Raw genomic sequence first — 23,050 nt, 5'->3', positions numbered from 1 at the left:
AGAGATATATGAAAATGATCTCAACCATTTCTGAGAACCAGGACCAAATTCTACAATACGGACAGGACGTTTAGCCCTAACAAGTATAGTAATACACACACACACACACACACACACACACACACACACACACACACACACACACACACACACACACACACACACACACACACACACACACACACACACACACACACACACACACACACACACACACACACACACACACACACACACACCTGTTCACCTCCCATGGGGCAGATATGTAGGTGTTCCAGAGGTCAAAGTGTTTGGCGGGCAGCAGGTATACTGGTGTTGTGCAACCTGTGCTCTATCCACGTGTTTGAGCACGTATGTGTACAGGTGTACATACATGTGACTGTGTGTGTGTGTGTGTGTGTGTGTGTGTGTGTGTGTGTGTGTGTGTGTGTGTGTGTGTGTGTGTGTGTGTGTGTGTGTGTGTGTGTGTGTGTGTGTGTGTGTGTGTGTGTGTGTGTGTGTGTGTGTGTGCGTGCGTGTGCGTGCGTGCGTGCATGTGCGTTTCTGTTTAATAATTGGACCCGGGTTGGTTCTGTACTTGAAGTTCTACACCAAATCTCTATAGCAGATTTACAATAAAAATTAATATAGAAAAAAAAAAAAGAAGCAGATTTGCAAGCTCACAGATCTGCTATTTTTTGGCTAATGTCCCCCCAGAATCTATAAAACCCAATAATATATTCTTCGGAGTTTATAAAATACAATGCAATTATTAAAACAATGTATAAACTCACTAGTACACTGGATATTAATCTATGCAATATATAAAACACAATACAATTATTAAAACCATGTATAAACACACTAGTACACTGGACATTAACCTATACAATCTATAAACACAATATCGTTGCTCTACACAACGTGTTAACAGTAAGTAAAACAAGACAATACCAAAGAATACAACAATAAATTGATGTACAATAAATATATTTGTGAACGTGTGTCTGTCTGTCTGTCTGTCTGTCTGACTGTGTGTGCATGCGTGCGTGCGTGCGTGCGTGCGTGAGTGCGTGCGTGTGTAGAGGTATGTAGGTTATGGCTATCATTCAGGGTGATAGTGTGTTGACAGGATGGAGGCGGCTTCCATAAAACCTTCTTGATGTCAGACTGAAAGATAAGCTTTGTTCTGCAACGGAAGAGGACAGGCAGGGCTCCACCTTAAAGGACCACTTCACCCATTTTCAACCTAACCTTCGTATAATTGGCCCTAAATGTTCATTATAATCTGGTACCATTTTTGTAGGAGAGTTCAGAAACCTGCCTACCAGTGACATCATCATCGTAGGCAGGTTTGGTCATTTCAAACTAAGATTTCCGAGAACAATGGCTTCTATTATAGCATGCTAACTTTCCAGGAATAGAAAGACTGCAGTTTCTATTAGTCATGTATCAGTTTTTGCTTTAGGTTAAGTGGTATATATGCATAATCTGTGAAAAATGTAAATGAAAATAAAATAGTTGAAATAAAGAAAGAAAGAAAGAGGTTAAAACACAACAGTGAGTGTGTTTACAATAGGTTGGTGTGCTCTCTCTCTCTCTCTCTCTCTCTCTCTCTCTCTCTCTCTCTCTCTCCTCTCTCTCTCTCTCTCTCTCTCTGTGTGTGTGTGTGTGTGTGTGTGTGTGTGTGTGTGTGTGTGTGTGTGTGTGTGTGTGTGTGTGTGTGTGTGTGTGTGTGTGTGTGTGTGTGTGTGTGTGTGTATGTGTGTGTGTGTGTGTGTGTGTGTGTGTGTGTGTGTGTGTGTGTGTGTGTGTGTGTCTTGAGACAGTCAATACAGTAGTCAGCTTCTCTCTCAGACAGCAGGAAACTGGAAAGAATAAAACAAAGAAATCATAACCATATAAAAGAATGAGCAGGCTGGTGTGTGTGCGTGTGCATGAGCGTGTGCATGAGTGTGTGTGTGTGTGTGTGTGTGTGTGTGTGTGTGTGTGTGTGTGTGTGTGTGTGTGTGTGTGTGTGTGTGTGTGTGTGTGTGTGTGTGTGTGTGTGTGTGTGTGTGTTCTACAGCATCGCTGCCTGACTGTGTGAGTCAGTGAGGTTCAGTGACCCAGATACTGTGAATCATTCAGGCTCAGCCGGTATGACCCACCCTGTCAGGAACAGCGCACGCACACACACACACACACACACACACACACACACACACACACACACACACACACACACACACACACACACACACACACACACACACACACACACACACACACACAACACACACACACACACACTTATCACATATATGATCACCCATCATTTTCACTCCACAGCTAAGACAAAGGAACAATGGCAACTTGATAAGATAAGATAAGATAAGATAAGATAAGATAAGATAAGATAAGATAAGATAAAACAAAGAAATAGGACCTTTCTTTATCCTGTGGGAGAAACTCATGGGCGCCACAGCAGTTACAGTTACAGGTCAAGAAGAGTACTGGCTCTTCTGGAAACCTCTATCTCTATTTCACTTATGTAGTCCAACAAGGCTAGTGTTGGGGTAAGATTTCAGGTGAGAAATAGACCATGCAGTTGATCAATTATTCATTTCACATTTACAGATGCTAGTTTAAAAGCTTGTTCACAATATTCTGCAGCTTGCATGCTTCTATGGCGCAGTGGTTCTCAAAGTGGGGTCCGGGGACCCTCAGGGGTCCTTGAGGGGGTTCCAGGGGGTCCCTAGCTAGTTAATAATGAAACATTACAACACATGTCTGAAAAAACACATCTACAAGCGCACAACGGCTTGCGATGCGTTGTAACTTGTGAGCATGTAGATCTATGGCTACTATTAACTAATTTGAAGAATTTTGAAACATTTTAACACACATTTTCTCTTATGGCGGTCCCTGGAACACAACCTTTTCCAATGGGAGTCTCTAGCCAAATACACATCAATTTGACCCTCCCTCTGACATAAGGGATTGGGGGAAAAAACGCCTTGTCTGTGCGTGTGTTCAGGGCCCACTTGTAGAAATCATTCTTGTAAATCGGAATCAGAATACGATTTATGTATTTGTTTGTCACATCACAGCTTTACAAGTGTAAATCAGTGGATGGAATTCGTTTTTTTTTCATGCAAGCTCCATCATGTCATTGTTTCCAGGAAGAGAAAGGAGGAATAAAAACTAAATAAGATATCTACTTCTATGCCATAATAAGCGGTAATGACATTGCTATTAAAAACAGTTTTTCTTGGAATTATGTCCTATATATGTCTTTCGCGTTGCCAATATTCCGTAACTGTTTTATAAAAGCAATGAAAAAACCCCAAGGTAAGGTTCACACAGACGCACGCATGCATGCATATACAGCACAGTGCATACAGTACAAAGGCACAGTCAGGGCTTTAGTTACATAAGAAGAGCACATGAGGACAGAGTGCAGGGAGGGGGGGCCGGTAGGGGTGGGATGTATGGAAGAGCGGGGAGGAGGGGGGAGGGGGGGGAGAGAGGGGATGGAGCTGGATGGAGGAGAAGAAGGACATCTGAGGACAGAGAGGACAGAGGGGAGGGGGTCGCTGGGTTGTGTGGTGGGGGAATGTATGGGAGAGAGGGTGAGGACAGTGGTGGAAAAAATTACTCTTTTTTTTTTACTTGAGTAAAAGTATCAATACTGCAATGCAGAAATATACTCTGTTTACAAGTAAAAAGTCCGGCGTAAAGGACTTTTTACTTGTAAAAGTCCAGTAAAAAGTGACTTGAGTGAAAGTACAAAAGTGTTGGAATCAAAACGTACTTAAAGGAACCAAAAGTAAAAGTACAGAATGTCCCATTTCACACAGTACAGAATGTCCCAGTTTTCAAATGTACACAAATCTTTTGAGAATAGCAGATCTACGAGCTCACAATGCTTCGCGGTGCGACGCATTTTGAGCTTGTAGATCGACTATTTTCAAATGTATTTTTTGTAATAATGATCATAATCTACAGTAGATGAAGTAACTAGTAACTAAAGTTTTCAAATAATTGTAGTGGAGTAAAAGTATAATATTTGCCTCTGAGTAGTGGAGCAGAAGTAAAAAGTACTGAAAATTGGAAACACTCCAGTAAAGTAAATAATACCTCAAAATGTTGCACAAGTACAGTACTTGAGTAAATGTACTTAGTTACTTTTACCACTGGGGGAGGAGGGGGAGGTCAGGGAGGGGAGGGGGTCTTGGAGAGAGGGAACAGGGGGACGTGTGAGGACAAGAGAGGTGAGAGGGGTCGGTGGGTAATATGGGGGAGAGAGCGGGGGTGGAAATAGACAGCCTGGGATGGAAGGAGGGAGACAAAGGAATCAGAGAGAAGAGACGAGAGGATGAGGGAAAAGAAGAAGCAGGACACGTGTGTGTGTGCTGTGCTCAGACTTTGTACTGTACTGTACGTACTGTACTGTATATGCAGGCATGTGTGCGCTTGTGTGTGTGCGTGCGTATTTGCGTGCGTGAGTGCGAGAGAGAGAGAGAAGAGAGAGAGAGAGAGAGAGAGAGAGAGAGAGAGAGAGCTAGAGAGACAAAGACGCTAAATGCGTTACTAGCAGCTTTAAGGCATCTGCAGAAATGTATTTATTTCCACTTCTAAAAATTCTGCAGAACAGTTTTTTTTCTTGGATCTGTCATATGGAGGACATGTTGAACTATGAGAAAGACAATGATAATGTTTATTTCTCATGCCATCTCAGCATGTTTTTATATTTGAATAAAACACATTTGTATGCACATTTGACTCCTTAAAGAGATAGTTCACCACCAAAATGACATTTTTTCTATCGATTACTCCAGTAAAGTAAAATACCTCAAAATTGTACTTAAGTAAAGTACATGAGTAAATGTACTTTACACCACAATGTTACTTTACACCACTGGGGGAGGAGGGAGAGGGGAAGGGGCTGGGAGAGAGGGAACAGGGGGACGTGTGAGGACAGAGAGGTGAGAGCGGTCGGTGGGTATATGGAGACTTGAATTCATGGACCGGTAGGCAGCGGTCCGGTAGGAGACACAAAGGAGACTCTTTGTGTCTCCCACTGCCGGTCATCAAATTATTGGCTTAGGAATGCGACAAACCCCCCCCCCCCCCCCTCCCATGAATTGAAGTCTCCATGGGGCGACTAATCGATAGGAAAAAAGTAATTTTGGGGGTGAACTATCCCTTTAAGGTGGCTCTAGTCTCCACCAAACAGACTACTTCAGACTACGACCGACTGGCAGTCGAATGAAGTCGGGACGACTCTGGAAATCAGTCGGTTGGAAGGTGTGGAAAAAAAGTTGCTAAATGTGCAGCTGAGAGCCGACACCGACAGACCATGATGTCTTTTTCAACAACAAACAAGTGAACACACAGATGCTTAAATCATTTGAGAAATTATAAACATAACTACACTGCAGGGTGCTTAGGGCATGGGCGCAAGGTTATCTGTATTTAGACTATTTTGGTGTGGCCTATATATCTTTTGTATTTAATGTTAATTAAAACAATAGCGTGCGCCTGCACCAAGCGCACAGCTTGGCCGAGTGCAGTGCACACACGGTCATAATATCGTTTCGCTTCAACTAATGATCAATAGGCCTATAATATAATGGATAGATTTTACAGACCTTTTTCACCTTAAAGAAAAGCAGCAGGCTCAATTGTGTTTATATAAGATATAATTTGAGCTGCGCAATATGCCATTCCTCCAAACATACTTGAGTTTGATTAATCCATTACACAGGAAATCAAGAACAGATTACAATAATTTAGGCTGGTGTTTCAATGAGATGAGCCACAGGCACGTCTTTTAACACCGGCATTAAAACTCGGCCATACTCAGCCAATTCTCAAACGATTGTTATAATTCAAAGGTCTCAATAATCTGTGAAGTGTCTATTTTCATCCGGTGTATCTTCTATCAAACGCTGAGAAGAGAAAACCAAATGTAAGGAGAAGGGCAGGCCAGATTACGCACGCATGCCTTATATAGTAGCACTCCACCTGAAAGACTCATGTTCCTCTCATAATTTAGATAGGATTTCAAAGGCTTATTCCCTCATTAATCCAATAAAATAAAATGTTTTTACAGTTGTTTTTCCCGTAGCTTAGAAGTGAAGAGACAGTCTGCTGCTGGTCAGTGTGTTTCAGACCTGCTACTCTGGAGTGCCAGCATAATTGATTTGACCTACTTTTGCGCAGTGCACTCAGCATGATGCAATTAATTATTTGGGCGCACCTGTGTAAGATTCCAATAGCACTACTCTGCATTGCATTTTAGAAACGCAACCCCTCCTAGCAGCCATCCAGAGAGCTCTGTCTCCTCTGCGCCAGCCCGACGGTTGGGAGCCGACCGAGCATGTTCGGTCGGCTTTCGACGCTTACCTACAACTTACAACCCGACATGACAGTGTACACACCGTACATTCGACAGATTTTCGGCCACAGACACTTTCCAACGCTTACCGCCACAGGCGTCGGTGCGGTGGAGAGCTGCCTCTAAGTGTCTTTGATGCATATGTAATTGTCCCAATTACAAATGTCCCTGATTGTATCTAACATGGTTTCCTATAAGAAATATAATCAACAATGTAGTGTTCAATCAATGTAGTGGATGGCCATGGATTCCTCCTGCATGGCTGCGTGTTGAAGTGTCCTTGAGCAAGGCATTGAACCGCTAAGCTGAATTCCAATACTCAAACTTTTGCCTCCTCGCTTCCTCCGTCATGTGTCCTCCAGCGTGGCGGTGTTACGGTGGAATTGGTGACCTGCCAAAATATGTGACAATCGTGTAGACATCACAGAACAGTCAGTGTCCGAACGTAAATCATTGCAGTTTGTTTATCAGCAGAGTTCAACCTTGGTGGTATTTAGGCCACGTATTTAAAGACCTCCATGTTAGCTATTGTGCAGTCCACAAGATGGTCACATATTTCGGCAGGTCACCGATTTCACCGCAACACCGCCATGCTGGAGGACAGATGACGGGGGAAGCGAAGAGGCAGAAATTTGAGCATTGGAATTTTACTATCGTCTCGCATAGCCAGACTCTCCACAGCTCCGCCTACTCTTCACCTGAGGCGGAGAGTAGGAAGGAAAAACGGCAGCAGTGTATTACCCCTCATTTAAATGGGATTTAATATTATCTCTACTTGTAGTTTTCTAACAGATGGATTTTCAGGCCAGTTTTGAAAAAAGCCAGTGATTCACATCCGTTAATGGATAGTGCTGCCACATTATGGTGGCAGGGTAGTAGAATTAATATTTTCCCATGTTTGTGCTAAATTTGGGGGGTACCAAGATCGTATAGGCGCTCCCTCTGGTGTTGTGACTGTGGGTGTCACTCACTTTGGAGAAGTAGACACTGTCCTTCTGAGTATCTTATATACCAATCCCATTGATATTTGCTTAACCCATTAAGACCGGGAAAGCATCTGTCATTTTTGATTTTAACCACCATTATTATATACTTTGACTATTCAAAAATAGCAGATATTTTTCAAGCTCATAGCACCGAGTGCCGCGCTATGAGCTTGTAGATCTGCTATTTTTGAAAAATCTTGAAAAGGTGTGCACATTTTTTGATATATACGTATATATTTTCAAGCGAACATTTGTAACTCAAATCTTTGCTTCTCGGGGGGTCCAGGGGGCCCGCGGCCAAATTCCTTGAATGAGTGATTATTACAGTGTGCAGCATTGCTTACACATGGGACATTCATTCTCAGCCATGTTCCTCTTCAGTCCCCTGCAGTATCTGTACTAAATGGATATGGTTTATCCTCTTCCAAAGGGCTTTACAACGTGCATTACATTCACCCATTCACACACATTGACGGTGGAGGAAACAATGCAAGGCCACCGACCTGCTCTTTCAGCGGCTGTCGGGGGTCAAGTGTCTTGCTCAAGGACACTTCAACACGAGCACAGAGGGAGCAGCGGGAGATCGACCCGGGAACCTTCCGATTACCAAGCGGTCGCGCAACTTTTTGAAGTTGCTCTCTTCTGTCCTGGTGTGCTTTCTGTCATGCCTGACATTGTCTTCTTCTCTCAGCTGCACTAACTGGAACCATCTTCTGCAAGTTGTAGGAATTTAAATTAATTAATGCTATGTACTATTATGTATTATTGTATTATTATAAGTGTCTTTGTCAAACATCATATTTGTTTTCTGCGTTTGTTTCAAGTTAAAGCTATATTATGTGACTAGCTTTGACAATAAAATTTTATTGTGTCCAATCTGTATGGTAGAATATGTTAATACAATATAACTTATACAATTGGGGTGGTTGTATTTGTTCTCCCTGCTCTTCTATTATACACGACCTTTGACTCAATCCTGTTTCTGTTTTTTACACGAGGTTTGACCTGAAGGCCAAAATTCTATTTCTCCCCTGAGCAAGCAGGCCGGCTCTATTAGCACAGTAACAAAAATGTCAGCACTTTAAGTGTGAGCTCCTGTGTTGGGGCCCTTACTTTAAGTTCGAGAAGCGAGTCCTGACAGAATGGAACAGCCAGCCATGAACCTACAGAGTCAAACGATTCAATATAATGTTTGAGAAGACACGTGCAGGGCTTTTAAAAGTTGAATGTCACAAAGCAGCATTCTTCATTCTCTCTCTGTGGTGGACAAAGTACTCAGACTTTTAAAAAGTAAAAGTAGCAATACTCTGTAACTGTTACAATAAGTCCTCTATTCAAAATGTTACGTCAGTAAAAGTGAAAAAAAGCATTGGCATGAAAATATACTGAAAGTACCAAAAGTAACAGTACTCATTAACAAGTTTATCACAACGTGTTGCATATTTTCTAATGGATGAAGTATAAAATAGGGCTTAATTTGTTAAGGTATGTTTTGTAATAATAATCTAAATCTAGTAGAGTAGAGTAGCCGAACTAGTAACTAAAGCTGTCAAATAATTGGACTAGAAAGTACAATATTTTCCTCTGAGATGTAGTGGAGCAAAAGTATTTAAGTATTCTCAAATAAATAAAAGTACAGTACTAGAGTAAATGTACTTGTAAAGTAAATGTAAAGCTACTTTCCACCACTCAGCAGCCTTGGTTGTGTGTGTCAGTGCTTACGTAATGGAGATGCCGCGCTCTGACCTACATTTTCCTCATCTGTGAACGATTACCCACAAACCTCTGCTCTGGTGCGCGTCCAGGATCTCCCCGCGCCAGGCCCGCGTCCAGTAGTGAAGATGCGTTTCCTGTGTGTGCGTCATGCACTATGCGTGTCACATTCAGATGTTATTTTATCAGAGCTTTGTCACACAAAGACATCAAATAATATCTGCGTGAGTGTGTGTGTGTGTGTGTGTGTGTGTGTGTGTGTGTGTGTGTGTGTGTGTGTGTGTGTGTGTGTGTGTGTGCGTGTGCGTGTGCGTGCGTGTGTGTGTGTGTTTCAGGCAATACAGTTCTATACAACTTCATGTTCATGACAAATTCATTGTTAATATAGATAATAACCTCTTAATTGTAACCAAAATCATGAAGCTTCAATCTGTAAGATTTAAGTCCTTTCTATAGAATGTAAAAAATATATATATAGACAAAGGGAACGGTGACATCACCCATTGGTTTCTACAGACCCGTTTTGAAGCCACTATTTCAGCGAATTAGAATCCACCATCTTGGAATTTCCAGTCCCGAAAGGCAATTGGCTGGAAGGGCAGCGAGGGCGGCGGGTCTTCACTCAGTAGAACCAGGAGAAGCCCTAGAAGCATCTACCCTAATTTATCATCAATTTTAAAATGAATGGAACCATAATTTACAACGCATATCATGGTAATTGAAAGAAGACTTTAAACTAGCGTAAGCATAAAGTATTTATTACAATATTAACTAAGGTAATAAAATCAAGTGTGGCTTCATTTCCAGCGGCGCATGCTTGCCGCCTGTGTTCTACACAGCTTTATGTTCATCACAAAATACACAAAATACAAATTCATCGTTAATATACATTAGATGACCTGCCAAAAGCTGTAACATAATGCCTATCAAGCTGAGGGTCCTTGAAATTAAAAAGGGTTGAAAATGACTGAGTTAAAATGTTTTATTCATTACAATAGGTTCTGGATTTCAGATTACATCTACATTTCCATCACAAACAGGAAAGTGCAAGGCCAAAATCCCAGTGAAAACCTGCTGCCATTTCCATCACTTCATTTCCAAAACACCAGCTGTCATTTCCACTAAAACCCCACAACTAACACTAATCTAGTTTTTAAAGGATAATCATTTGAGAAAAAACATGTTTTGTGTCACAATAGTTTAATACAAAGGTGTGTATAAATGTGTAATAAGTAGCCTTGGGAACCAATGGTTCCCGAGCCATGTGGCCCATAAGTCTCGTGAGGCAGCTTGATGTACAAGTACACCCCCTGGACATGATGGTAGTATGTCACATGATGCAAAAGTCCCCCCGGAAAGGCGGAAATTACATGAATGTGCACCTATTTAAAATAAAATAAGAAAATATGCAAATTTACGTAAATGAATAAGTGAGAAATGTGTTAGAATTAACTGGGGGGGAAAAAAATACAAAAAACGTTCTGTTAAAATGTTCCCGAAGTTGCAGAATGACCCAGCAATGTAAAGGACCTACCCGTATATTTACATTGTAATGCACTTGAGTTGAAAACGCTCATGTCAGCAAATTTCATGTTAACCCCGCCTGCAGAACAAAGGACTGCCACACAACACTATCTTTTCCTCTTGTGAATAAAAACCAGGTTATCTTGATAATCTGATTAAGCAACAGAAATGTTGTTCCCAGCAAATATTTGTATTGCAAGTGAAGCACATAGGTGTGTGTGGGAGTCCTTTCTTCGGCCTGGTGCATGGTCTTCTCCAACGCAGCTGTCATCTGTAGGTGTGGAAAATTTCTGCTACTTTTGGTAAACCCCCCTAAAGAAAACTCCAGAAACGAAACAAGAACGAGAACAAAGGAATGATAAAGTATAATAGACGGCGGAATAGGCTACATTTCAATAAAAAGGAGTGAGTGAGTGTGAGAGAGAGAGAGAGCGAGAGAGAGAGTGATGGGGAAAGACAAGATAAAGGAGGGGAAATCCCTGTGCTCTCCTCAGATTAGCCGAGTGAAAGACTTTATGAATAATAACTATGACTCATACCAAGCTTTTCATGCTAGCTGTTAATCCTTATGGAGGTGTATGACACGCATCAACAACCCAGTGTGTTTTCAAGATGACTTTCCAGACATTTATAGGCCTAGGTGATTGATTTTCTTTTCAGTTTAGTTTTTTCTTTCAGCCAAGCATGTAAGATATGGGTAAAAGCTACTTTGCCGTTCAATAGACATGTAATTCTGGGCACGTACTGATAATTAGTCTTTGACAGAGCTTGTCCAACTCAGTTGTTCTCAAATCTTTTCATGTCAAGGACCCCAATTACAGTATGTGTTTTGACCGCGGTCCCCATCTGAAAATATTTTGTGCCAGCGACCCCGTACAAGATTTGTGTTGTTAAAATGTTTAGAAAATATTCCAAATTTTTCCAAATTTCCCAAGTTTTTAAAAACAAATACCTGTAGCAGATAAGTCCACAACGCGTCGTGAGTCTTCACATAACCGATGTATAGGGTTAAAGTAGTTTTGATGCTATACAAACACATTTTGCTGGGGACCACCTGGAACCCCCTCAAGGACCCCCTAGGGTCCCCAGATCCTAGGGGGAGAATAGTTTGAGAACCATTGATCTAACTGACAGCCCAGGGTTGGATGAAGAAGAAGATGATATTATAATATCGTAATGATATTATTTAATCACAAAGACAATGAGAAAATAGAATGTAATCAACAGGTTAAGTCGCTATGGGAATGTTCTAGTGTTTCCAATGTTCCAGCTTCTTCTTTCACTACTCTGTGATGAGAGTATTCTGTGAATGGTCAAAGGGAAAGGTTGCTACGTTCAGCTCTGTGTTCTTGTTCCTTAATTGGTTCCTTGGATCAACTCTGGAACCGGACGAACCGGATGCAACATTGGAACCATTTCTGGAACCGGTTCACTGTCAGAGTATGTGCACTTCACGTCTGCTATACCATTACAATACCAGTGGTTCTCAAACGTTTTAATATCAAGGACCACCATAAGTCTGAGAGTGTAGCCTACTATCGTTAAGGAACTGGAATCATTAAAATTCTACAGGAACCCTAGTGCTCATGCATGATTTTATACTAAACCATGCTCAACAACAGTGTTTGGTAACTGAGTTCCGTCCATGTTCGACACAGTGAGTTCCGTCCATGTTTGACACAGTGAGTTCCATCCATTGTCACGATCTTGGCCTCTGACCCTTCTCTGTGTCGCCCACCCTGTCCAGCTTTGCCCCTATAATGTGACTTTGCCCTTGCCCACTGTGTTCTTGCCCTCGTTCTGCTCACCACTGGTTCCACCTGGGCACCAAGCTGTGGTGCGTCTGAGTTAATGAGACTGTCTGAGTAATATCTATTCTAAGATGTGCTGTGTGTGCACAGTGTAGTTGCTGGATTACTGTCTTCTGTTGGTTTTCTGCCATGTGCTCTGTTCCTGCTCGAGTTTCTGTTTTTGAGATTATTTATAAGTTTGACTTTTGCCCTGTGAGGCATACCTGAGTTTTCAGTAAATAGTTATGAGTTTGCCATCTTCTTTTGTGTTAAGAGTGTTTTCGGAATTTTGGGTCTTACATTCCATCCCCGGGTGTGAGCGTGACATCCATGTCTATGAGTTATGTCCATGTTTGGCACAAATGAGTTCGTTAAAGGTTTTACTGAGTACCATTCTGACGCTAGTTGCTTGTAAAAACAACTCGTAAATTCTAGTTGTGGACAATAACAAAGTACATTTACTTGAGTACTGTTACTTAAGTATATTTGTATCTTTGGATACTTATGAGACACATATTGTACTTTTAACTCCACTACATTTCTAGGAAGGAGAAATGTAAGCCCTATTTGTAGTGAATGTAGTGAAAATAGGAGATATACAAGCTCACAACGTGACACATCTCTCTGCTATTTTCACTATTATTGTTATTTTATAGTTTGTATATAGCTTGTAGATGTGCTTTTTTCACTATTATTGATATTTTGGAAAATTCTGAATTCCAGAAATACATTTCTGGAAAATCTTTCTGTAAAAATTTCAACCCAGAAATGCATTGATATTAAAAATAAAAATGCACTTTGTAATTTCTAGTTTTGAATAGCTATTAAAAAAATGAATACTTAAAAGTATTTCCAAAACCAAGAACAAATTTGACTGAAAACTTTCATTTATAGTGACCAGGAGTATCTATACTTTGACTCAAGTACTGGGGTTGAGTACTTTGTTTGTCCAACACTAATTGCTTGTAAACAGTTTTAGCATGCTAGCCTACTAGCCAACTGGGGAAAGCCATCCCATGTTTACCAGCTACTTTGTAGCTCCAGACCATAAGAGACATTTTGTTTCTCCCTGGGAGGGACCAAAACTTCAAATCTTGAATTAACCACTTAAGCCATATTCATTAGTGAAAATATCAGATGTACAAGCCCCCAATGTGCCAGCCTAGCCCGCTGCAGCTCCGGAGTAGTGCTGCCAGGTTTGCTTATTACAAGCGACTTTGGGCTTGCTTTTCTGTAAAGTTGCTTGTAAATATTGGTAGTTGCCGGTTGTGTTTTTCTTTTGTAGTGTATAGTTGCTTATTTGGGCTTGCTTCCAAATGTTTTGATTATTGTTTAAGCAGTGGTTCTCAAACATTTTCATGTCAAGGACCCCCAAAATAATGTGTCATTTTGTCCACGGACCCCCATCTGAAATTATAATTTGTGCCAGGGACCCTCCATACCAGATTTGTGTTGTATAAAAAAATATTCCACATTTTGCACTTTTTTCCTTCAAGGTTTTAGCAGATCTACAAGCTCACAGCGCGTCGCAATTGGCTATTTTCAAATAGCCGACATATATAGGTTTGAAGTGCTCATGTGGCCTATGTGTGTTTGCTTGTTTTCATAGACCTGGTTGCTTATTTCTCTCGCAAAATAAGGCAAAACTGCTCCGAAGTAGTGTTGTCAGACGTTCGCAAGTGATTCGTCTGAAGTGATTAGTTATTTTGGTGAACGGGAACGAACTCGGTCACTTCCGAGTTTGTTCATTTCCCTCTGTGTGGAAAGGCTGGTGACACGAGGTCCAGTCAATTCATTGGCAAAATTCAACATATTGACTGGCTGTAGAGAGACGTTCCTCTTTCTTCATTGTACTGAACTATGCGAGGATGGCAGAACCGGAAGCCCTGAACGGTGAACAGTGAGCGAATAATTTGAACACATCTTTTTTTTTTATGTAAAAAAAAAAGTATTTTTCTGCCTTTATTGATAGAGATAGTAGACTGACAGGAAATGGGGAGAGAGAGATGGGGAGTGACACGCAGAAAAGGTTGTCGAGATCGGGATTCGAACCCACAGCACGCTGTCAGGCTGGCATTGCAGCCTAGGGTGCCTGGAACGCCACGCTAACGATGACGTCACATCAAAATCACATGAATTCATGGATATGATGTCACAGGGTTGAGGTATCTGGCGGGGGGGGGAGTAAACTTCTAAATCTGCATTTCAATAGGGCCTTTATCTGAAGCATTTTACAATGTGCTTTACATTCACACACTGAAACCATGCAAGGCACCAACCTGCTCATAAGGAGCAGTTACAGGTTCAGTGTCTTGCTCAAGGACACTTAACCACGCAACCAGGAGGAGCCGGGGATCGAACCTTCACCGTTCCGCTTCTCAGACAGCCACCTCCTGCCCCCAATGTTAGGCTATCACAGTGGGGTCTCGAAGTGGGTCCAGGGACGGAGTGGGTTCCATGGGGTTCCCAGCTAAATTAGTTCATATAGCATCGCAATCAGCTCATGCTTGTAGTCCGTCTTGTAGAGCATTTTAACAACACAAACCTTGTATGGGGCTCGCTGGCACAGCGATATTTTGAGATGGAGTCCATGCTCCAACAGTTTTCCAACTGTTTCTACCTCAGAGGGAGGTGTGTCCGACCACAGGGATTAGGAACTGTGTGTGTGTGTGTGTGTGTGTGTGTGTGTGTGTGTGTGTGTGTGTGTGTGTGTGTGTGTGTGTGTGTGTGTGTGTGTGTGTGTGTGTGTGTGTGTGTGTGTGTGTGTGTGTGTGTGCGCGCGTGTGCGCGTGTGTGCGTGTCTGAGTGCGTGTGTGTGTGCGTGCGTGCATATCACAAAAAAAACATCACATAAGAAAAGAAAAAACACTAAAACAAATGGTAACACTAATTCAAACCTTGATAAAATATAATAAGATCAGCAAATACTTCAAGATAGGCAGCAGACAAAAATATTAGTGTGTGTGTGTGTGTGTGTGTGTGTGTGTGTGTGTGTGTGTGTGTGTGTGTGTGTGTGTGTGTGTGTGTGTGTGTGTGTGTGTGTGTGTGTGTGTGTGTGTGTGCCCGCGCTCCGTGTTGAAGTCTGGCCAAAGTCCACAGAGTAGTGCAGACTTTCAGTCTGGCAGAGCTGAAGGACAAGCTCCATTTATACTGGTTAACCTTCACCTACTTACTGCTGCTCTCTAGGCACAAGAACCTGCATATGGCACAAATACATTGGTCAAGTAAGCCCTCCTGTATTCTTACTTAACCACTTAGACCCTGTAGTGTAGTCATTCTCAAACTTAATCATGTCAAGGACACCCAAATTGATATGTATTTGGCCGTGGACCCTCATCTGAAGAGGTTTTGTGCCAGATTTTTCCAAAAAGATAAAAAATAGCAGATGTAGCCCAAGTATAAAATATGGATAAAGTGGTTAAAATGATTGTGATGCTACATTCTAATTTGGCTGTGGACCCCCTGTAACCTCCCCAAGGACCCCTTGGGGTCCCCAGACCCCACTTTGAGAACCAATGCTCTAGTGCTATTGGTTCTCAATCTAGTTTTTGGCTCAGTGCACCCCTGTAAATAACCTTTTCATCCACGGCACCCCTGAATGACATTGTTACTTTATAGCACCTTACATTTAGGCTCTGTCATATTGCGGTACGTAAATCTTCACCCCTAAGATACAGTATGTCACGAGGAAAACGTGAACGAATACCCATTTCCATTATGACAGATTGAAAATAACTTTATACCAGGGCTGCCAACATTGGACTGTCAGAATCCAGGAGATTGGTTGGGGGCGTGGCTAGCGGGGGGTCTGGGGGTCCTCCCCCCGAATTATTTGAACAGATTAGACGTAATTTCCTGTGTTTTGGTGAATTTTGTGAGTTTGATACTTTTATCAGGCTTGCTTTACTAGCATTAGAAAATAATGGGTACAATATCATCCATTAAAAAAATTTGATGACTGAAGCAATGTAAGACCCATCTTTAATAATAACCATTCATTACTTAAAAGTTAACATCTCTGTATGATGGCGTGCACTGACCACACCCCCGAACCGGGGGGTCTGGGGGTCCTCCCCCCGAAACTTTTTAACATCGTAGATGTAATTTCCTGTGTTCTGGTGAATTTTGGGAGTATGATACCAAATCCAGTAGAAAACCATAAGAAATGACAATCCAGAAGAGTGTCAGGAGACGTGGTCAAAAACCAGGAGACTGCAGGATCCAGGAGTGTTGGCAGCCCTGCTTTATACACGGGGGGACATTCACGTTTTATGAAGTAGAGGGTCTAAGTGGTGAAACTGAAGTGATATTGATAAATTGCAAATATTATCAAAGTATTGTGTGACACCCCTGGACTTGCGTCATGACACGAAAAACCCTGCTCTAGACGTGGTAAAATGGACCCATGAGCTGGCACTGCTTGTTGGCTTTTCCCCTCTACACATTACTGTCTTTCAGTGTCTCTTTGTGGACGCCTGTTACTGTCTTTCAGTGTCTCTTTGTGGACGTCTGATACTGTCTTTCAGTGTCTCTTTGTGGACTTCTGTTACTGTCTTTCAGTGTCTCTTTGTGGACTTCTGTTACTGTCTTTCAGTGTCTCTTTGTGGACTTCTGTTACTGTCTTTCAGTGTCTCTTTGTGGACGTCTGATACTGTCTTTCAGTGTCTCTTTGTGGACTTCTGATACTGTCTTTCAGTGTCTCTTTGTGGACTTCTGTTACTGTCTTACAGTGTCTCTTTGTGGACGTCTGTTAATCTGTCTTTCAGTGTCTCTTTGTGGACGTCTGTTACTGTCTTACAGTGTCTCTTTGTGGACGTCTGTTACTGTCTTTCAGTGTCTCTTTGTGGACGTCTGTTACTGTCTTTCAGTGTCTCTTTGTGGACGTCTGTTACTGTCTTACAGTGTCTCTTTGTGGACGTCTGTTACTGTCTTTCAGTGTCTCTTTGTGGACGTCTGTTACTGTCTTTCAGTGTCTCTTTGTGGACGTCTGTTACTGTCTTACAGTGTCTCTTTGTGGACGTCTGTTACTCTGTCTTACAGCGTCTCTTTGTGGACGTCTGTTACTCTGTCTTTCAGCGTCTCTTTGTGGACGTCTGTTACTCTGTCTTACAGCGTCTCTTTGTGGACGTCTGTTACTCTGTCTTACAGTGTCTCTTTGTGGACGTCTGTTACTGTCTTACAGTGTCTCTTTGTGGACGTCTGTTACTGTCTTACAGTGTCTCTCTCCTAATCTATACCTCATCACGTGACGGTGTCGCTTACTGACAAGAAGGCATCTTCAAGCTAAACAACGGTGTTGACAGGCGACACCGTTGTGCAATGGACTGTAACTAAGCTTATCTCTGAGGAATGTCTCCCTTCTCCTCTGTCTGTCTGTCTGTCTGTCTGTCTGTCTGTCTGTCTGTCTGTCTGTCTGTCTGTCTGTCTGTCTGTCTGTCTGTCTGTCTGTCTGTCTGTCTGTCTGTCTGTCTGTCTGTCTGTCTGTCTGTCTGTCTGTCTGTCTGTCTGTCTGTCTGTCTGTCTGTCTGTCTGTCTGTCTGTCTGTCTCTCTGTCTCTCTGTCTCTCTGCCTGTCTGCCTGTGTCTCCCTCTCTTTCCCACCGCTTGTCTTGCTTTCTAGGTAAAATCAAGGAGTGTCTTTGTTCCATGTGTGTGTGTGTGTGTGTGTGTGTGTGTGTGTGTGTGTGTGTGTGTGTGTGTGTGTGTGTGTGTGTGTGTGTGTGTGCTGTTCCGTGTGCGCGGTGCCGCCGCCGCCGCCTGAAATGTCAACATTTCTGCGGCTTCGGAAAGAAATGTAAATTAAACAAACGCTCAAGTCCAAAATGTTTTCCACCGGCCCCGTGTCATTTTACAGTGTGCAACATTCTGCGTTCGCTCCATTCCATAGGAACGGAAAATGGGGGAAGAAAGCACAACAGTAGGGATGTTTCCAAACCAACTGGAGACACACACACACACACACACACACACACACACACACACACACACACACACACACACACACACACACACACACACACACACACACACACACACACACACACACACACACACGCGCGCGCACGCACACGCACACACACACACACACACACCACAATAGTCCTTTTCTGGGTCATTAAGCAACAATTCGGGGTCATTGAAGGTGGGCTGTGGTATCCCCCGCTGCTAATTTAGGCCAGTGGCTCTCAAACTGTGAGTCGGAATCCCCAGGAGGGGGGGTTCCCCAAATGAGTTTTTTTTTTGGGGGGGGGGTCCCCAGATGAGTTTCTCACTCAACAGTAAAGTCACAATTTAAGGACTGTTAAGACCTTTTAAACACCTTGAGAAAAATCTAAATGCAATAATAAATGGTCATTGTTTTTTTTGTTCTGACTGTTGTTTCATTGGTGTTTTTATGTTATTTGTAGGTTGCATAGATTTGAAAAACCTGGAGATTTCTACTCTGTATAACCTTACATTTTGTACTCATGCTTCTCCAATAAGTCCTATTTCTTTTTTTTCTTTTTTTTCTATTACCTAAGAGGCCATTCTTTTTTAAATAGCCGATCTACAAGGTCACAAGGCGTTGTGAGCTTGTAGATCGGTTATTTTCACAATGTTTATCTGTGGAACCGAGTCTAAACTAAATGTAATGCCTCAACAACTCCTACAATTCCAAGTGCTTGTCACGGTGGGGGGTCCCCAGTTCAAATATGATTATTTGGGGGGGGTCATAGGTCTGAGAAGTTTTAGAACCACTGTATTGCAGCCACAGACCATGCACCCGTTGAAGAGATTTTGTGACAGCAGGGACCCCAATAAGAGAAGATTTGTATTATTTAAAATGTTAAGTAATAACTCCAAATCTCGCAAAGTTTATTTTTCTAAAATAGCAGATATGCAAGCTCACAACTATTTTTTGAATAACTGAAGTATAAAATAGGGTTAAAGTGGTTAGACCTCCTGGAACCCCCTCAAGGACCTACAGGGGGTCCCCAGACCCCAGGTTGAGAAACCAGTGGGACCTGTTGGTGCATGCCTGCTTCTGATTGGGCTGTGGGCTTTGATTGGCGGCTGTGGGGGAGGGGATTAGGTTATCCAACTCACTAGAGATTAGAGTGAGATTTTTGTCCGGGAGATTGGGAAATGACTTTAAACCGTGTGTGTGTGTGTGTGTGTGTGTGTGTGTGTGTGTGTGTGTGTGTGTGTGTGTGTGTGTGTGTGTGTGTGTGTGTGTGTGTGTGTGTGTGTGTGTGTGTGTGTGTGTGTGTGTGTGTGTGTGTGTGTGTGTGTGTGTGTGTGTGTGTGTGTATTTCTCAATCTCCACCCATGACTAATTCATATTTGATGCCCCTGTCATTCTTAAGCCAAGATCAAGCAGATAGACTATATATCAAGCCACACCCATCCAACCCCCCACACACACACACACACACACACACACACACACACACACACACACACACACACACACACACACACACACACACACACACACACACACACACACACACACACACACACACACACACACACACACACACACACGGTTTGTATTGCTTTACTTGCGAGGACATCAGCTTTTTAGGGACGATTTCATGAATCCCACGTTTTTTTTTGCACACGCACGCACGCACGCACGCACGCACGCACTCACGCACGCACGCACGCACGCACGCACGCACGCACGCACGCACGCACGCACGCACGCACGCACGCACGCACGCACGCACGCACGCACAAAACAACTGGCCTTTTGTTGAGCTGACTTGTTGGGTTTATGGGAAAATTAGAGGTGACTCTACATCTCCAATGGTTCCCTTTTCATTTTTAAAAGCTGCTCTAATTTGAGGGCAATTTTGGTTTCTATGTGGACAGCGTGTGTGTGTGTGTGTGTGTGTGTGTGTGTGTGTGTGTGTGTGTGTGTGTGTGTGTGTGTGTGTGTGTGTGTGTGTGTGTGTGCGTGTGCGTGTGTGTGTGACTGTTTATTTACTGCAGTGTGTTGCTTTAGAAAGTTGTTTCGGCCGCAATTGCTGCATTCTGACTCCTGCAATGTGTTTCCCAAAACATAAAACCTAATCATGAACAAGACAATGTATGGGTACACTTTGACAGTGCTCTGTTGTTAGTGTGAGGTCTGGCATGCTTTATAGTTGTGGTTCTCAGACATTGTCATGTCAAGGACCCCCAAAGTAATACTTATGTTATTTTAGATCTACAAGCTCACAACGTGTCGCTTCATTCACAGCGCGGTGTGAGCTTGTAGTTCAGCCGATGTGTGTGGGGTTAAAGTGGTTAAACTGATTTTAGGTAGGGACCCCATGGAACCCCCTCAAGGACCCCTGGGGGTCCCCGGACCCCACTCTGAAAACCACTGCTTTACAATGTACTATTGTATAGGTTTCGAATGGATTTCATTGTCTTTCCCTGGGTTTTTTCCCGGGGTAATCTCTCATCTCAAAGTTTTGGACATTTGAGGATTCCACCCGACAGAGACGAAATACTCTATTTTGAATGTATTTAAATGTTTTAGCCCACGATGCTCTCCCTCTGCCAGCCAGACGAAATACTACATTTTCCTATTTTTCAAAAGTATAAGTATAAGTAAGTATAATATATTTTTGTAACAACTAGACCTTGGGAAAGATGCAAGTTGGGACTGCATAACCAACCCAGTTATGCAATACCTGTTGTACCCGCATCTGTCTGTCTGTCTGTCTGTCTGTCTGTCTGTCTGTCTGTCTGTCTGTCTGTCTGTCTGTCTGTCTGTCTGTCTGTCTGCCTGTCTGCCTGTCTGTCTGTCTGCCTGTCTGTCTGCCTGTCTGCCTGTCTGTCTGTCTGTCTGTCTGTCTGTCTGTCTGTCTGTGTCCCTTTCATGTTCATATGTATATTTCTGTATCGGTCTTACCCTTTTATGCCATATATGGAGTTCCGTGTCAGGCATGCCCAATTATGGAGTCCAGGCCAGTGCTTGTATATGACGTCATATTGATAACATAAGGATACTCCATATATGGATACTTGCCATTCTATTAATATTTTGCGGAGCTCTGCTGATTCCGACCGACTTCCCGCTTGGCCCGTCACTCCCTCGGGTCCTCAGCGATAGTGTTCGTATTTTCTCAAATGTCCTTTTAGCTGTAATAACGTCTCAATGCTTATAATGTTTTGTGCCTTGTTCTTAAAATGCACTATATAAATAAACTGGCCTCGCCTTGCAGTATATAGCTGCGCAATAATTCAATTTGTTGTCAACTTGTTCAAATTGAACTGGGCTGAATCTTGACTTTCCCTCCAATTCTCCTCTTAAATAAGAGCGAGCCCATGTTGTAATTTGTGCTGAGAAGCAGACTGTTCTGCCTTCTCATTTACAACATAATTACTCCCTTTTTTATGGAGGTCTAAACCGACATTGTGACTCAAATGCTGGAGATTGAGCTTTGAATGAGGGAATGTCCCTTTACAATGTTAACAGCACTTTGCTCTAAGTGTTTGTACTTTCAGTGGTCCAGAGTAACTTCATTGTACCCAACTGCCGTACTAGAGTACAGTTTAGCGACGCGTTTTGAGCTTGTAGATCTGCTACTTTTGCTATTTTTTAATTGTAACCTGAAATGTAACAGTCTTGGACATAATGAGGTTTCCACCCCAGACAGAGGCAGTATAAAATCTGCATACTTCTGCTATTTACTAGTGTACGTTGGTACAGTGATGTTAAATAAACCCACACAAAACTACAATAAGTCATATGACAGTTATGCAGTTACACACAGCAGTGCATGGTGGGAAACGCAACAGTCTTTTAAAAGAGGAACTTTACAAAGAGACCCCTGACATCCTACCCCCACCCCCCCAACCCCCCCCACACACCGTTGCTGCCTCTGTTACAGTAAGACCCACCACACACGCTGATGGGAAATCGAAAAAGAGAACTGAAAGTGGGCTGTGTGTGTGTGTGTGTGTGTGTGTGTGTGTGTGTGTGTGTGTGTGTGTGTGTGTGTGTGTGTGTGTGTGTGTGTGTGTGTGTGTGTGTGTGTGTGTGTGTGTGTGTGTGTGTGTGTGTGTGTGTGTGTGTGACATCGGGGCGCTAAACATCAATTGTTCCTTTCATTGCAATACACACACACACAGAAAGGAATTATTTTAGGTTAGTTTTGCATTTGTGTAGGGAGAGAAGCTCCTACACGTCTTTTGGTAGGTCGTTCCACGTTTTGCTGGCAGCACAGTAGAATGCATTTTTTACCCATTTTGGCAGTATCAGATTATCTCCTTCTGATGTCATGCCATGTGCATCATATTATGGAAGTTTTACAGACTCTAAACGGAGGGGTTGTATGTATGAAGGCAATATTCCGGCTCCGTAGGATCGGACATGCAACAGACTTTATGCTGTCAGGACCCTTGAGTTAAGGGTTAATATCCGATTGAGGCCAAACCGGCTCAATGGACGCGGTGATAGTCCGGTGAATTTACATTCATCGAGTGGACGTGTTGATAACGCTTCTATTGTTGACGAGTGCAGTCTCTCCTCCTACCAATGTGTTTGGAGAGGGATACAGTATAACTGCAATCCAGTTTCATTCTGCTTTTTATTAGTGTTTGAGTTGGAAATATTCACCGATCGAAATTCCATGAAATGACTCATAAGCGAAACAAAACATGAACGTCTCTTTAGTAATTGTAGAGCAAAAAATA

At 42.7% G+C, this 23,050-nt stretch overlaps 1 protein-coding gene across 1 annotated transcript in view; it reads left to right on the top strand.

The window, feature by feature from the left end:
* mtss1 (MTSS I-BAR domain containing 1) overlaps window positions 1-23,050 on the top strand; it is a 745,180-nt gene that overhangs the window by 159,777 nt on the left and 562,353 nt on the right. The gene's annotated exons all lie outside the window — the stretch shown is intronic.

The sequence above is a fragment of the Gymnoscopelus braueri genome, assembly GCF_963280865.1.
Source record: "Gymnoscopelus braueri genome assembly, chromosome: 3".
Lineage (NCBI taxonomy): Eukaryota > Metazoa > Chordata > Actinopteri > Myctophiformes > Myctophidae > Gymnoscopelus > Gymnoscopelus braueri.
This window is presented reverse-complemented; position numbering and strand designations above follow the sequence as displayed.